This window comes from Vombatus ursinus, unplaced genomic scaffold (genome assembly GCF_900497805.2).
Source record: "Vombatus ursinus unplaced genomic scaffold, bare-nosed wombat genome assembly UNPS02014810.1, whole genome shotgun sequence".
Taxonomy (NCBI): domain Eukaryota; kingdom Metazoa; phylum Chordata; class Mammalia; order Diprotodontia; family Vombatidae; genus Vombatus; species Vombatus ursinus.
This window is the reverse complement of record NW_020954588.1, coordinates 44,893,778-44,910,165: the sequence shown is the minus strand read 5'-3', so window position 1 is coordinate 44,910,165 and position 16,388 is coordinate 44,893,778. Positions and strand designations below refer to the sequence as shown.

At 40.3% G+C, this 16,388-nt stretch overlaps 1 pseudogene; it reads right to left on the bottom strand.

Moving 5' to 3' along the window:
* Positions 1-7,310: 7,310 nt before the first annotated feature.
* LOC114053228 lies at positions 7,311-7,627 on the bottom strand (annotated as a pseudogene).
* Positions 7,628-16,388: the final 8,761 nt, after the last annotated feature.

The following is a 16,388-nucleotide window of genomic DNA, read 5'->3' as shown; positions in this document are numbered from 1 at the left end:
TAAAAGACCGTAGGGCATGGAACGTGATATTCCATAAGGCAAAGGATCTTGGATTGTTGATCCAAGGATCAACTACCCAGCAAAAATGAGTGTGATATTTCAGGAGAGGAGATGAATATTCAACAAAATAGGGGACTTCCAAACCTTCCTGATAAAAAGACCAGAGCTCAACAAAAAATTTGATCTTCAAGTACAAGATTCAAGAGAGACATAAAAAGGTAAATGGGACAGAAAAATATAATATGCTGTTAATGAAGGCAAACTGTTTACATCCCTACAAGGGAAGATGACACTTGCAACTCCTGAGAACTGTATTGTTATTATACCAGGTTAAGGGAGTATACACAAAGAGAGGGGATATAAGTTGACTTTGATGTAATGATTTAAAAAATCTAATCAAGTGGGTTAAATGGATCCAAGTAAGTGGATTAGTCTGATCTAAGAAAATGTACTGAGAAAGGAGGAGGCAGACAAGGGTAAATTACATTACAGGAAAAGACACAAAAACTTATTATAGCAGAAGGAGAGAAGGGAAGGGGATGAGTATTGTTTGAACCTTACTCTCATCAGATTTGGCTCAAAAAGGGAATACCATAATCAGTTAGGTACAGAAATCTAACTTGCCCTATAGGCAGTAGGAGGGAAAAGGAGAAAGAAAAGGGAGGGGGGATAGAAGGAAGGGAAGAAGTAGTAAGGGTAAATGGGAAGAAAAGGGAAAGGGATAATAGAAGGGTGAAGGGACTGAAGGCGGCAGTGGTCAAAAGCAAAACACTAGTGAGGGGTGAAAGGAGAAAGAAAAGCATAAAGGGGGGAAGGATGGAGAAAAAGACACAGATTTCATCATAACTGTGAATATGAATGGGATGAACTCTCCCATAAAACGGAAGCAGATAGCAGAATGGATTAAAAACCACAATCCTACAATATATTGTTTACAGGAAACACATTTGAAAAAGAGTGACACAGACAAGGTAAAGGTAAAAGGCTGGAGCAGAATATATTATACTTTAGCTGAAGTAAAAAAAAAGCAGGGGTAGCAATCCTGATCTCAGACAAAGCAAAAGCAAAAATAGATCTTATCAAAGGAGATAAGGAAGGAAACTACATCCTGCTAAAAGGCACCATAGATAATGAAGTGATATCATTACTAAACATAGATGCACCAAATGGTATAGCATCCAAATTCTTAGAGGAGAAGTTCAGGGAGATGCAGGAAAAAATAGACAGCAAAACTATACTAGTGGAGGACCTCAACCTCCCCCTCTCTGAACTAGATAAATCTAACCACAAAATAAACAAGAAAGAAGTTAAGGAGGTGAATAGAACATTAGAAAAGTTAGGTGTGATAGACCTCTGGAGAAAACTGAATGGGGATAGAAAGGAATATACTTTTTTCTTGGCAGTACATGTCACATACACAAAAACTGACCATGTGCTAGGGCATAAAAACCTCACAATCCAATGCAGAAAGGCAGAAATACTAAATGAATCCTTTTCAGATCATGATGCAATAAATATTATATGTAATAAAGGGCCATGGAAAGACAGACTAAAAAATAATTGGAAACCAAATAATCTAATCCTAAAAAATGATTGGGTCAAACAACAAATCATAGAAACAATCAATAATTTCATTCAAGAGAATGACAATAATGAGACAACATACCAAAACTTATGGGATGCAGCAAAAGCAGTTCTTAGGGGAAGTTTTATATCTCTAAATGCTTACATAAATAAAATAGAAAAAGAGGAGATCAATGAATTGGGCACACAACTAAAAAAAACTAGAAAAAGAACAAATTAAAAATCCTCAATTAAACACCAAATTAGAAATATTGAAAACCAAAGAAAAATTAATAAAATTGAAATTAAGAAAACTATTGAATTAATAAATAAAACTAAGATCTGGTTTTAAGAAAAAAACAACAAAATAGATAAACCTTTGGTTAATTTAATTTTAAAAAAAGGAAAAAAACCAAATTACTAGTATCAAGAATGAAAACAGTGAAGCTACCACTAAGGAAGAAGAAATTAAAACAATAATTAGGAACTATTTTGCCCAACTGTATGCCAACAAATTTGACAATCTTAATGAAATGGACACATATTTACAAAAATGTAAATTGCCCAGATTAACAGAAGAGGAAGTAAAATACTTAAATAACCCCATCTCAGAAAAAGAAATTGAACAAGCCATTGATGAACTCCCTAGGAAAAAATCTCCAGGGCCAGATGGATTTACATGCAAATTCTATCAAACATTTAAGAACAATTAATTCCAATACTATATAGACTATTTGGGAAAATAGGTGAAGGAGTCTTACCAAATTCTTTTTATGATACAAATATGGTACCTAAACCAGGAAGAATCAAAACAGAGAAAGAAAATTATAGACCAGTTTCTCTAATGAATATAGATGGAAAATTTTTAAACAAAATATTAGCAAATAGATTACAGCAACTATCACAAGAATAATATACTATGACCAGGTAGGATTTATACCAGGTATGCAGGCCTGGTTGAATATTAGGAAAACTATCTGCATAATTGATCATATCAACACCAAAACTAACAGAAACCACATGATCATCTCAATAGATGCAGAAAAAGCTTTTGACAAAATACAACACCCATTCCTATTAAAAACACTACAGAACATAGGTATAAATGCAGTCTTCCTTAAAATAATAAATAGCATCTACCTAAAACCTTCAAAAAGCATTATATGTAATGGAGACAACCTAGAAGCATTTCTAATAAGATCAGGAGTGAAACAAGGATGTCCATTATCACCGTTAATGCTCAATATCAGACTGGAAACATTAGCTTTAGCAATAAGAGGAGAAAAGAAATTGAAGGTATTAGAATAGGCAAAGAAGAAATAAAGCTATCACTCTTTGCAGATGACATGATGATATACTTAGAGAATCCTAGAAAATCAAGTAAAAAACTACTTGAAATAATAAACAACTTTAGCAAAGTCACAGGCTATAAAATAAACTCACATAAATCATCGGCATTTCTATATATTACCGACAAAGCCCAACAGCAAGAGATAGAAAGAGAAATTCCATTTAAACTTACTGTAGACATTATAAAACATTTAGGAGTCTACCTCCCAAAACAAACTCAGGAACTCTATGAACACAATTACAAAACACTTTTCACGCAAATAAAGTAAGAGCTAAATAACTGGAAAAACATCAGTTGCTCATGAGTAGGCCGAGCTAATATAATAAAAATGACAATTCTACCTAAGTTAATTTACTTATTCAGTGCCATACCAATCAAACTACCAAAAAATTATTTTATAGAGTTAGAAAAAATAATAACAAGATTCATTTGGAAGAACATAAGGTCCAGAATATCAAAGAAATGAAAAGAAATCCTAGGGAAGGTGGCCTAGCAATTCCAGATCTTAAATTGTATTATAAAGCAGCAATTATCAAAACTGCTTGGTACTGGCTAAGAAATAGAGTGGTGGATCAGTGGAATAGGCTAAATATGCAAGACACAGTAGTCAATGACTATAGTAATCTATTACTTGATAAATCCAAAGACCCCAGCTTCTGGGATAAGAACCCACTCTTTGAAAAAAAAAAAACTGCTGGAAAACTGGAAAAGAGTATGGCAGAAACTAGGCATAGACCAAAATCTCACACCATATACCAAAATAAAGTCAAAATGGATTCATGATTTCGATATAAAGGCTGATACTATAAGCAAACTGGGAGAGCAAGGAATAGTTTACATATCAGATCTATGGAGAACAGAAGAATTCATGACCAAACAGGAGATAGAGAACATTACAAAAAGCAAAATGGATAACTTTGATTACATTATATTGAAAATTTTTTGCACAAACAAAGCCAATGCAACTAATATTAGAAGAAAAGTAGAAAACTGGGAAAGAATTTTTACAACCAGTCTCTCTGATAAGGGCCTTATTTCTAAAATATAGAGAGAATTAAGTCAAATCTATAAGAATACAAATCACTCTCCAATTGATAAATGGTCAAAGGATATGAACAGGCAGTTTTCAGGTGAAGAAATTGAAGCCATCTATAGTCATATGAAAAAATGCTCTAAATCTCTATTGATTAGAGAAATGCAAATCAAAACAACTCTGAGGTACCACATCATACCTATCAGATTGGCCAACCTAACAAAACAGGAAAATGATAAATGTTGGAGAAAAAAATAGGAAAATTGGAACACTAATGCATTGTTGGTGGAGTTGTGAAATGATCCAACCATTTTGGAGAGCAATTTAGAACTATGCCCAAAGGGCTATAAAAATGTGCATAGAGGCAGCTAGGTGGTGCAATGGATAGAGCACTGGCTCTGGATTCAGGAGGACCTGAGTTCAAATCTGGCCTTAGACACATAACACTTAATAGCTGTGTGACCCTAGGCAAATCACTCAACCCCATTGCCTAGCCAAAAAAAAAAATGTGCATACCCTTTGACCCAGCAATAGTACTTAAAGGGCTATATCCCAAAGAGATCATACAAATGGGAAAAGGACCCACATGTACAAAAATATTCATAGCAGCTCTTTTTGAGGTGGCAAAGAATTGGAAATTGAGAGGATGCCCATCAATTGGGGAATGGCTGAACAAGTTGTGGTATATGAATGTAATGGAATACTATTGTGCTATAAGAAATGATGAACAGGCTGACTTCAGAAAAACCTGGAAAGACTTGTATGGTGTGATGCTGAGTGAAGTGAGTAGAACCAAAGGAATGTTGTACACAATAACAGCCACTTTGTGTGATGACTAATATTGATAAATTTAACACTTCCCAGCAATACAAGGATCTAAGACATCTCCAAGGCCTCATGATGGAAAATGCTATCCACATCCAAAGAAAGAACTATGGAATTTGAATTGCTATTTTTTTTTCTCTTCTGTTGAGTTTTGTTTCCTCTTTCTGGTGGTTCCTCCTATTGGTTCTAATTGTTACTTACATCTCTAATGTGAAAATGTATTTAATAGGAATGTATATGTATAGCCTATCTCAGATTGTGCGCCATCTTGGGCAGGGTTGTGGGGAGGAAGGGGGAGAAAAATTTTAAACTCAAAAGCATATGAAAGCGATTGTTGATAAATCAAAATAAATTAATAAAAAAATTTAATAAATAAATAAATACTGATTCTTTGATTGATTAAACTGACCTTTCTGGGCCTCAATATCCTTTACTATTTACCAAAAGAAGGGAAAAGTTGAATAATGCACATACATATATGGCATCTCTCTACACACCATGCCTTATGATGTCAACAGTTTCCGTACCAAGTGGAAAAACACTGATACAAACAAGCCCCACACAAATGGGCCATGAAGTTGAAACAGTCAAATGGTAAGCATGAACAATACCTGTGCATTGGGAAATCCCCTAAGGAAATAAATGGTGGCCCAAAGCCAAACTCAACCAGCCCAGTCTTATTTGGCAGCTCACAAGAGAAATACCATGAAGTTGCCAACACATGGTAAACAAACTCTGCCTCTTCCTTACCAGAACATCCATGGAGGGGAGGGAGGGTGGGAAGGGGTGAACAGAACACAGGAGGAGAAGAGAGGAAAGAAGGAAGGACAGAAAAGGAAAAGGGAAGGAGGAAAAGAGAGAGAAGAGGAGAGGGGGAGGACAGGGAGACAGAAATGTCTGAGTCAAAAACTAGCAGCTGTAAACCCCAAATGGAAACATGAAAAGTACATTCAAAAACCCTGAGAACCCCAGAACTGAGCAGGAGGAGAAACTGAGATAATGCAAAGGCTGAAAATAATCCTAAATCCAAAGCCATAACCAAGATAAGTCAACTGGAGCTTTGTGCCAGGGCAAGTTTAAGGAGCAGAAAGACTTCTTCAGCGGCAAGAAGAAACTAAGCTTAGCATCCAGTCAATGAGAAGGATTAACTTAAATAGGAAACAAACAGAACACTTCCTCCTCCCTTTCCCCACGCCCAGGAGACATATCCCAAGTGGATTTCCTCCCACTAGCCCAACTAGAGAGAAGTGCCAAGGTATCACCCAATGGGACCCATGGTGTTCTAAGATTTTTCTCCTCATTCCCCTCCACTAGATTTATCTTTAAAAATTAATTTGAGGCTTGTGTACATGCACATATGCGTATGTGCTTGTGTGTGTGTGTGTGTGTGTGTGTGTGTGCATGCACTTGCTGCTTGCCCAGGTCACATTTTGAGACACTTAGGCCTAGTCTCTGCTCTAGTGCAGACTTTAATATTGAATCATGGAGGCAGACACAAGTTCAGGAGATGAAGGGGTTAACATAAATGCACTAGAGAAAGATATCTCCAATATAGCCAAACTTATCAAAGGCCTCTGAGTGCAAAGGTCTGCTGTAGGTGCTGGGATAGATGCAAAGTTGCAATAAAACAAATTCTATTCTCCATCCCAAAGACTTCTCAAAGTAAAACAACCCTATTCTACTGGAGCCAGAAATATCATCTTGGAGTGTGGGGTCTTTGTAACGATAACCAGGTCTTAGGCATAGCACTAGCAGGGAGAGATGGGGGACAGGGGCTGGCTCTGTGATTGCCTTAACATAATGCACTCCCAGAAGAGGAAATTCTCTCTATAGGTGCAAATTGGTGCCAAGAGGTTAAGTGACTTGCCCCTTACTCACAGGGTTTCATTCTGTGATAGGTGCTTAGTAAATGCTTATTCACTGACTGACTGTATTCTTTTCACACCTGAAAAGTGTTAGAAGTGGGACTCAATCCAGGTCTTCCTGGGTTTAAGGCCAGATCTCTATCACCTAAGACACCCTTCTTCAACTGGCACATAAGAAAGACATGGATGGAGCACCAGGCCTGGAGTCAGGAAGACTTGAATTCAAATTCAGCCTCAAACACTTACTAGCTGTGTGAATCTGGGCAAGTCACTTCACCGTGTTTGCCTCATCTAGAAAATGAGCTAGAGAAGGAAATGGAAAACCAATCTAGGATCTCTGCCAAGAAAATCCCAAGTGGGGCCACAGAAATGACTGAAATGACTGAAGAACAACATGCATTCATGGCCTGCCTTTAAGATGCCTGTAGTCTAGAAGACTATTGCAACAATAGCAACTAGAAGAGTATTAATCTTTTTCTTTTTGGGTTTTTTTTTGGCTAGGAAATGGGGTTAAGTGACTTGCCCAGGGTCACACAGCTAGTAAGTGTTATGTGTCTGAGGCCAGATTTGAACTCAGGTCTTCTTGAATCCAGGGCCAGTGCTCTATCCACTGCCCCACCTAGCTGCCCCAAGAGTATTACTCTTTTCTTTTTTTTCATTCAGATATTATTTTAACAAACAGTTGAATCCTCAAGATGAACTAGATGCTGCAACAGCTGCTTTCTTGGGTTTAGGTGTTGTTCCTTCACGGAATCCATTTCTGAATCGGCGATAGACAATTTTTAGGTGCCTCATTCAACCAGTACCGGTAATGTTGCATCGCTTAGCCTTTGCACTCCAATTATACTTTCTCTTGTGTTTAGCAGGATATCTACATTTGCCACATGTTGACTTCTGAAGATGGTATGCCTTAGAACCACAACGATGGCACAAAGTGTGCATCTTATTCCGGCGCTTACCAAACGAAGACGTCCCCTTCGTCATCTTCCTCCAGCCACCGGGACCAAAAAAAAAAGAAGAGTATTACTCTTAAAAGAGCCTTTCTTAAGCATTCACTCTGTGCTGAACTAAGCATGGAGAATAGGAATATGAAAGTAAAGACAGTCAGTACCCTTCAGGAGCTTACAGTCTAAGAGGAGGAGACACCATTTGGGAGAATGGTGGCCTGGGGGGGGGGGCACTGTAGTCCAGAAAGTTCCAAGGATAGCGTGCAGGGCTGTAGGGGAGCAGATTGACACATCTCTTCCCAAAACAAGGGAGGGAGTTGATTTCACAATGGGGGTGGAGTGGGGAAGGGTACAGGATGTGCTGAGGCTGTTAAGAAGATGGCAGCCAAGGAGTAAGGAATGAAGTGAAACACATTTGGAGCCAACACTTTATATCCAACCCTCTGTGCAGTGATGGGAGTGACACCATTGGCCTAGCACTTCAAGTCTTCAGCAGTAAGGAGGATCACAGGGCAGAAAAAGATCTAAAATTCTAGAGATTTCTGGGTTTGAGCCCAGACTTGGACACTTAGCTGCTTGACCCAGAGCAAGTCATTTAAACTGGCTAAGCCTCTCAATTATTTCATCCATCAAAAGGAGATGGTAACCTGGCAGGGTTGGGGGCGGGATGAGAAAAATCCCTTATAAACGCTAAACCTGCCTGGGAAATTGGATGAGCAGCAACCACTGGTGGTTGACTGACCGGTGTCCCCTGGAGACAGGCTGTGCACTCAGGGAGGGGCCCAAAGCACCAAACAGCAAATACACACAGGTGGAGTCACTTGCCAAGGGCAGGCAGTCCTGTGGAAATCAGTCAGAAGCAGCCTGAGCAGGGCTCCAAGACGAGATCACAGAGGTAGCGGACGTCACCTAGGGCGCACACACGAGTGCTCATTGTTTCTTTGCAGGACCGTACGTCACTCTGGATGCTCAGTCATGTGAAACCACCCCACCTTGCAGCTTCCTCCGTAAGAGCTACAGCTGGACCAACCATGCTGCCAAGCAGGACATCACTTTGTATGCGGCTGGGATAGCCAAGTTTACCGGCATTTGACTTGATCTTCATAAGAATCTTGAACTTTGCACGACTTCAGTGGGCATCCACATCGTCTGGCACCAATATGGTGGCCTCCAGAAGTGGGGGTCTACCAGGTTGTCCAATAAGAGACAAACCAGCCCAGGTTAGAAAAACGAAGCCGATCAATATTGAGATTAGGCTGAGGCCAGTGAGTGGCTACGGCATGTGACGTGAGCACTCCATTTTACCACTCCATGCCTCAACATTGGCTGTCCACCATGCCCAGAATGCTCTCCCTGCTCATCTTTGTCTACAAGATTCCCCAGCTTCCTGCAAGGCTCAGTCTCAAGTTCCACCTTTTGCAAGAGGCCTTTCCTAGTCTCCCTCCATGCTAGTGTCTTCCCTCTGAAATGACCCCCAAATAACTCTGTATATAATCTTGAATGTACAAGTTTGCGCATTATCTAACCCATTTGATTGTGAGCTCCTCAAGGGCAGGGACAGTGGATTTGCCTTTCTTTGTATCCCAAGCACTTAGCACAGTGCCTGGAAATGAAAACAGAAAAGGCCAGCAGATCTGGCAATTATGAAATGGTCAGTGACCTTGGATAGAGTAGGTTCAGGTGAGGGAGGAGGTTGGGAACCACATTGCTAGGTAACACTTAACAAATGCTTGTCAAGTTGACTTATTGTCAACTCCACTAAACGTCCAAGCCCTTGGCTTTTCCCTCTAGGCAGGGATAGATAATACTTTGACCAACAAAAAGGCATTTATACGAGCACTTGACCATACGTGCCAGGATTATAGAGTCCCAAGAACTACAAAGCAGAATTAATGCTTTCAGCCCTCGAGGAGTTTATGATACTGTTTCCCAAGCAGGAAACATGCTGAGGGCCTCCTTATTTGCTCTCGCTGTTTGCACCACCCGCAAAGCTTTCTCTGTGCATTCTTCTTGCCAAAATCCAACCCATAAAGGCCTCGCTCAAATACCACATCCTCAACAAAGATTTCTGTGATCCTCCTGGCTGGAAGTGATCTATCCATCCTCTGAGCTGCCACAATACTTTTCTTGGCACTTATACTTATCCAGGGCACCTGAGTTCTACCTTGTATTATATTTATCTGTGTATATTTTCTTCTAAGTTCATAATAACTTGCGGTCAGCTACTGAGAGGATGAGCTAAAGAAATGACTTCAAAAAGCCATTGTCCTTCAAACTGTCATCCTCTGTCTCTCATTCTTCTCACAGCCAAGATCCTAGAGGAAAAAAAAAATCTCTACTTGTTGGCTTATATTTCCCTTCTTTCTGTTCACTTTTCAGTGACAAGCATTCAGTTTCCCAATCTCCTCTGAACCAGCTCTCTCCAAGGTCGCTGACCATTTCATAGTTGCTACATCTGATGGCCTGTTTTCAATCCTCATCCTTCCTCAGCCCATTTGAGATTGTTGATTGACCACCCCCTCCTCCTTGTTACTCTTTCTTTCTAGGTTTTTGTGACACTGATCTGTCCTGCTGATTCTCCTACCTGTCCGACTATGCACAATAATAATAATCATCATCATCGTCATCATCATCATCATAATAATAATAAATGGTAATAATAAGAATGGCTTTCATTTTACATAAAATATGCCTTAAAGTTTGCAAAGCATTTTATCAATATCTCATTTCATCCTCACGATGACTTCTTTAGGTAAGTGGTATGATTATTATCCCTATTTTACAGATAAGGAAACTAAGGTTGAGTGAGATTAAGGGGCTTGCCCAGTGTCATACAGTTAGTATCTGAGGCAGGATTTGATCTCAGGTCTTTTTGATTTCAATTCCAGTACTTTATCTATTTTGTCGCTAGCTAGACCACCATAACTGCAGCATCATGCAGGATTAGAAGAACTGGGTGGATCTCAGTATCCTCATTTGTAAAATGAGTGGGTTAGACTAGATTTTCTGTAACATCCCTTCCATTTCTAAATTTCTGATCCTGTGTCCTACCCTCTCCACAGGGGTGTACCCAAGGCTTTGTCCTGTGTGGGCCCTCTTCTCTTCTTTCTCTGTGACCTCATTATGAGCTCTTAGGGGCAAGATTATCATTTTTATGCAGACCACTTCCAGATCTATATTTCCAGTCCTATTTTCTCATGAGTGCTAATCCCTCCTCATCAACCATCATTTGGATATCTCCATCTGGATGTTAATAGGCATCTCAAACTCAATATTTGAGAGGCTGTGTGATGTAGAACAGAGGTGTCCAAATCAAATAATGAGGCCATTAAACTATATACACGATCTTTGTGGGCTGTCTATTGACTTAGAAAACTTATTAAATCTATGTTTTATTGCATCTTATTTATATTGGCACATATTTCCCGATTGCATTTTAATCTGGTTTGGACCCTACTCAGGAGTTTTGTGGGCTGCTCCCTTGTGTAGAGGATAGATGGCTTAGCCTGGAATCATAATGATTGAGGTTTGATTCTTGCCTTGGACAGCTGTGTGGCCTTGGATAAAACATTCAATCCCTTTGGACCTCAGTTTCCTCATCTATAAAATAAGGGAGTTGATCTCTTCTAACTCTAAATCTTTGATCCTATAATTTTATGTCCAGAACAGAAGTCATTATCTTCCCCCCAAACCTCACTCCTTCTTCCAAACTTCTTGCGTAAGGTACCACCATCCTTCTAGTAACCTTGGATTGTGCTCAGTTCTTATACACATTTGCTTCTCTCCACTTATATTTCCCATACTAATTTCAAACCATATCTTCTCTCTCATAGACTATTGCAACAGCCACATAATAATAATATTCTCAAAGCATATGTCTGACTATATCATTCACCTGCTCAAGAGCCCTCAATGGCTCCCCATTATCTAACAGGGCTTCTTAAACGTTTTCCATCTGGACCCCTCTTCTTGATTCCCAGTGATCGTTCATGTTGTGTGGCCTGAGGGCATGTGCAGTGCAAAGTGTATATGCTTTGTGATCAGAACCAAGGCTGCACCAGAAACACCTCAGATTCATTATGCATTTGATTTTGGAGTAATTTTTGGTCAATGTGTGTTCAGAAACGTCTAGGTCGAGACCCAAAATTTAAGAAGTGCTGGAGAGGATAAGATATAAACACCTTAGCTCAGCATTTAAAACGTTTTATAGTCAAGGTCCAGCCCTTCCTCATCCCACCCCCGCCAAGTTCAGGGGGGGCTTCCCTCCATGCTCTAGAATACTAGCAATACTAGTATTCTCCTAGTAACAATACTAGTATGCTCCTAGTATTGATGCTGGGTCAAAGGATGTGAACAGTTTAGTGACTTTGAGAGCAGAGTTTTAAATTGTTTTCCAGAACCACTGTACCAATTCAACAACAGTAAATTAGTGTGCTGGTTTCCCCCCATAACCCCTCCAACATTGGTAGTTTTCCTCATCTGCTGTTCTTGCCAATCTGATGAGTGTGAGGTGGAACTTCAGAGTTGTTTTGATTTGAATTTCTCTAATTATTGGTGATTTAGAGCATTTTTCATACGGCTATTGATAGCTTGTGTTTCTTTCTTTGAAAACTGCCTGTTCATGCCCTTTGACCATTTATCTACTGAGAAATGCTTGTAAGTCTCATAAATCTCAATCAATTACTGGAATTAATTACCTATCTTGGATATGAGACTTTTATCAGAACAATGTTGCAGAGATTTTCCCCCAATTATCTGCTTCTTTCCTAATTTTAATCACATCAGAATTTCTGTGCAAAAGATTTTTAATTTTCTACAATTGAAATTGTCTATTTTATCTTCTCTGTTCCTTATTTGGTCCTGAACTCTTCTCCTGTCCATAGACCTAACAGGTAATTTCTGCCTTGCTCATCTAAATTGCTTATGATGTCACCTTTTATGTCTAACTAACAATATCAGATATTGAAAATCTCTCAGTGAGAGAAGAACCCTCCAGCCCTGAATGTAGCCGTGTCAGCAGAAGCATGGGCTCGAGTCCTTGGTCCAGAATGGAGAAAGACTACAGCTGTTCCCGGAGTGGATCCCCCACGGGAAGCTGCCATAACTTGCAGAAAACACTGTAGCCCTTGAGGGCGAGGAGAAATCTGAACTCTGGTCTGCACGTTTTCAAAGTCCTCCACAAGTGGCAGGTGTCAGATGCAGAAAAGAAAAGGCAACTGAGAGTCTGAGAGGGCAGCATTTGATAGCTGCATATGTTAATAATGGAAAATCCATCTGTTAGAGCTGGAATGCTTGAGGGCACTGGATAACCATGTCAGTGGGAGGGAGGCTGCCTGCTAAGGACCTTTATGTCAAGCTCTTAACTAGAGCCCAAGAGGAGATGGAAAAGATTCGAGCTGCAGACTGGACTTGGAATAGACAGTGGAGAAGGTGGCAAATAAAAAGGCAGGAACCTTCAAAATACATTGACCATCAGGGAACTTGACATGATGTACAGTTACTGTTGAAACTGTAGCTGTGCAAGAAGTAGAACCAGCCTCCTAGTTATTGATCAGATTGATCAAGGAAGAAGGGGAAAAAAGACAAAGTCAATTAAGAGAGATGTTAGAAGAGCTAGACATTAGCTAAATAACAATAACTCACAGTTACCTGGCATTTTAAAGAATGCCAAGCACTTTCCACACATGTCATTCAACCTTCATGACAACTTTTTCAGGTAGGAGCTGGTATTATCCCCATTTTACAGATGTGGAGTTAGGCAACTTGTCCAGAATCACACAACCTGGAAGTGTTTGACGTAGGAGACGCACCTGGATCATTTCAGTCCAAGTCCATTGCTCTAATCACCATGGTAGGCTGCCTCAAAAGGAGTCCCAGTAACACATTCCAAAGTACTGGCAAGGAATATGAAGAAGAATATATCCAAATGAGTCCAGATGTGGTGGGGGAAGGGACTGTACCCCAAGATACCATTCAGCATCAGAGATTAGGGAGATCAGAGATAGAAATATCTAGACATACCACCCAGCTGTCAAAGTGGTTTTCCTAAACATGTCTGATTGTGTCATTCAGTCAACTGCAGTGGGGCCCTATTGTCTAAACTCCTCAATCATCAAATATAAAATTCTCTGGTTTGCAAAGCCCTTCCTCACTTGGCCTCGTCCCACCATTCTAGTCTTCTTATACCTTACTCCCCTCCACATACTTTTCAATCATGTGACACCAGCCCTCTTGCTTTTCTTCACACAGAATGCTCTATCCCTCCTGATTCCGGGCATTTACATTGGCTGTCCCCATTCCTGAACTCTCACCTTCAGTCTTCCCCAGCTAGGCTTCCTGGGCTTCCTTCAAGTCTCAGCTGACATACCAGTTCTCCTTAACTTAGTGTAGGGGTGGGAAACCTGTGGCCTCAATGACACATGTGGCCTTCTAGTTTCTTGGGTGCAAGCCTTTCAACTGGGTCCAGGTTTTACAAAACAAATCCTTTTATTAAGGGGATTTATTCTGTGAAGTTTGGATTCAGTCAAAGGGCCAAACCTGAGGACCTAGAGAGCCACATATGACCTCGAGGCCACAGTTTCCCCACCCCTGGATACCATTACACAGTGGGGAAGGTAGGTTTTCAGTATCACAACCCCCAGTGCCCTTCGGATTTCCCCTACTTGTATTGCTTGTGGTGTCTCAATCAGGATAGCCAAGCCAATTCTCATACAATTCTCTATCATTTACTCTTCCATATTCAAAGCTTCAGGACCAAACAATCACATTCTATCCCTCCAATGGCTGGAGTCACCTTTATTATTCAGCTGTCTAGGTGAACAAAATTAAACCAGGTTAATCACGTGTTCTTTAAACTTTCACTCCCCTGCCAGCAAGATCCGAACATTGACTGCAGTGGGAAAATTTCCTCGAACAAAAGGCATCTGAGAGTTTCCAAATAACAGGAAAAGAAATAGGTTGTCCTATGACAATCACAGAGGGCCTCTCTCTTGGTCATTGCCAACAAGATTCTTGCCAGAGTCCTCCTTAATAGGCTGATTCTTCACCTGGAAGATGGTCATCTACCTGAGAGCCAGTGTGGCTTCAGAAAGGGCCAAGTAACAGTCAATGTGGTGTTTGCTGTCCAAGAACCCCAGGAGAAATGTCAGGACAGAACAGAAGTCTGAACACAACATTCGTTGATCTCACCAAGGGTTTCATACCATCAGTTATGAGGGCTTATAGAAAATTATGTCAAAATTTGGTTGCCTGGAGAAGTTCACCAGTATTGTACACCAGCTCCACAACAGCATGCTTGCACAGGTTCTGGGTAGTGGACAAGGCTCTAGTGCTTTCTCAGCCACCAGTGGAGTAAAGCAGGGCTATGTGCTTTTTAGCATGCTTTTTAGCATGATGTTTTTGGAGATATTGTCAGACACCTTCAATGAGCATGAAAAAGGTATTAAAGTCAGCTAATGCACTGATGATAAATTATTTAACTTGAAAAGCCTACAAGTCAAGACTAAGGTGAAGGGAGAGTTGGTATGTGACTTTTTGTTCCCAATAACTCATTTCAACTTCTGAGGCTGAGATGCAATAGAGTATGGATTGATTCTCTGCTGCTTATGCTAATTTTGGCCTGACAATTAACACCAAGAAAGCAGGTTCTCCACCAGCCAGCCCCACATTATCCAAATATGGGACCAACAGTTACAGTAAATGGAGAAATTTTCAATTCTGTATATAAGTTCACTAACTTTGAGAGTATACTTTCCAGGGATGTCCACATAGATGATGAGGCTGACCACATTGCCAGAACTAGCTCAGTGTTTGGGAGGCTCTGAAGGAAAGTGTGACAGAGAAGAGATATTAGACTGCCTATCAAACTGAAAGTATATGGAGCCATTGTGCTGACCTCATTGCTGTATGCCTGAGAAACCTGGACATTATACCAGCGCCATGCCAGGAAACTGAATTACTTCCATTTGAATCGTCTTAGGAAAATTCTGAAGATCACCTGGCAAGATAAGGTACCAGACACTGAGGTCCTTTCTCGAACTGAAGGGCCAAGCATTCAAACCCTACTACAGATAGCACAATTCAGATGGACTGGTCACATTGTTCGAATGCCAAACATATGTTTGCCTAAAAGACTACAGTTACCCCTCCTACATCATGACTTTCCCCATTGAGGTTTCAATACATCATAGGTCAGCGTAAGGAATTAAATGGGAATTTTGGGGGAGTTTTGTGGAAGCTGCAGATGACACGTGAAGGCCAGTAGATGATGCAGAAAAAGTTTAGAAACTCAGAAATGTATGAAATATGTGCATAGTATTGTATAATGTCAACATATTTTATCTTTTCATACCATAATAATCCAGACTTCTCTGGTATGATGGAAGGGCCAAAAAATTTTATGTGGATTTTCCAGATGGCAGTGGGGGGCTGTATCCCTAATCCCCATGATGTAGAAGGGATAACTGTATTTTATGGAGAACTCACACAAAGGAAGTGCTCACATGGAGGTCAAAAGAAGCAATACAAGGACACTCTCAAGGTCTCTCTGAAGAACTCTGGAATCCATTGTAAAACATGGGATAAACTGGCACAGGACTGCCCAACATTCTGTGCCTTCATCAGAGAAGGTGCTGTGCTGTACTAGCAAAGCAGAATCCCAGTATTACAAAGGAAATGTGAGATGTGAAAAGTTAGAGGCATCTCCATCCCAAATGTTCATGTAGACTATTTGTGCCTGACGTGTTGTAGACTTTCTGAGCTCGTATTGGTCTGATCAGTCACAGTCAGACACATTGTACCTTGAC